General features: G+C 57.7%; 1 pseudogene; it reads left to right on the top strand.

The window, feature by feature from the left end:
* LOC123191396 (uncharacterized) overlaps positions 1-897 on the top strand; it is a 127,938-nt pseudogene that overhangs the window by 37,760 nt on the left and 89,281 nt on the right.

An 897-nucleotide genomic window follows, 5' to 3' on the forward strand; every position in this document is an offset into this window, starting at 1 on the left:
CGCTCCACCGTCGCCGCCGACCCACCGCACCCTCCCCGGCCCGCTCCACCGCCGCCGAGCACCCCCATTTGATGATTTTTTTTCATATTCATAAAAAAATATTACTGTTTTTATAAAAATATATTAAAAAATAGCAACAAATAATAATAATAATAATAAACATACTAATGGGGCACCGCTCGTGTAGTGCACCGCTCTGGGATGCGCCATTGCTATTTAGAAAAAACATTCTAATGGCGCACCGCTCGGGGGTGCGCCGTTAGTAATCTTCCCCCTAGCCCGACCCCTTCGTCCCTCCCTCTCGCCAGATCTAGTCCCCCCCCCCCCCGCGCGCTGCCCCGCCCCACGTCGCCGCCGCCCCTACGTGCGCCGCCGCCCCCGCGCCCCCACCACTGCAGCTCCTCCATAGCCGACGCCTCCGCGACCTCGCCGTCGCCGACAGCCTCCCCGCATCGGCCCCTGCCCTGCGCCGCCTCTACCTCAGTCCGGGCACGGGGTGCAGGACGACGACCGCGGCCGCCGGCCTCCCCACGACCAACCGAGGCGCCCAGGAGGCCTCCCCGATGACCAATCGAGCCATCCCTTCGACGCTGCCGCCGGCAACCCCAACCCTGACCCCAACCCCTCCGATGACCGGCCGCGCCCGCCCAGGTACCTCTCCTCCTTCCTCCTTCCTCCCTCTCCTCCTTCCCCATGGAGAAAATGATATAGCTCCTCCTACAACATGTATAGATCAATCAATTCAGTTCTAGTGCTGCTGGACTTTTGCACCATACAAAAATGTACTAGTTGAAAATCTTTACTTGAGAGAGCTTCATAAGTAGAAGGTTCCAAAGAATAAAAACCAGTACTAGCACACTAGCACAGTAGTATTGCCACCTCCCAGTAAACAGCAGG

This window comes from Triticum aestivum, chromosome 2A (genome assembly GCF_018294505.1).
Source record: "Triticum aestivum cultivar Chinese Spring chromosome 2A, IWGSC CS RefSeq v2.1, whole genome shotgun sequence".
In the NCBI taxonomy this organism is placed as follows: Eukaryota; Viridiplantae; Streptophyta; class Magnoliopsida; order Poales; family Poaceae; genus Triticum; species Triticum aestivum.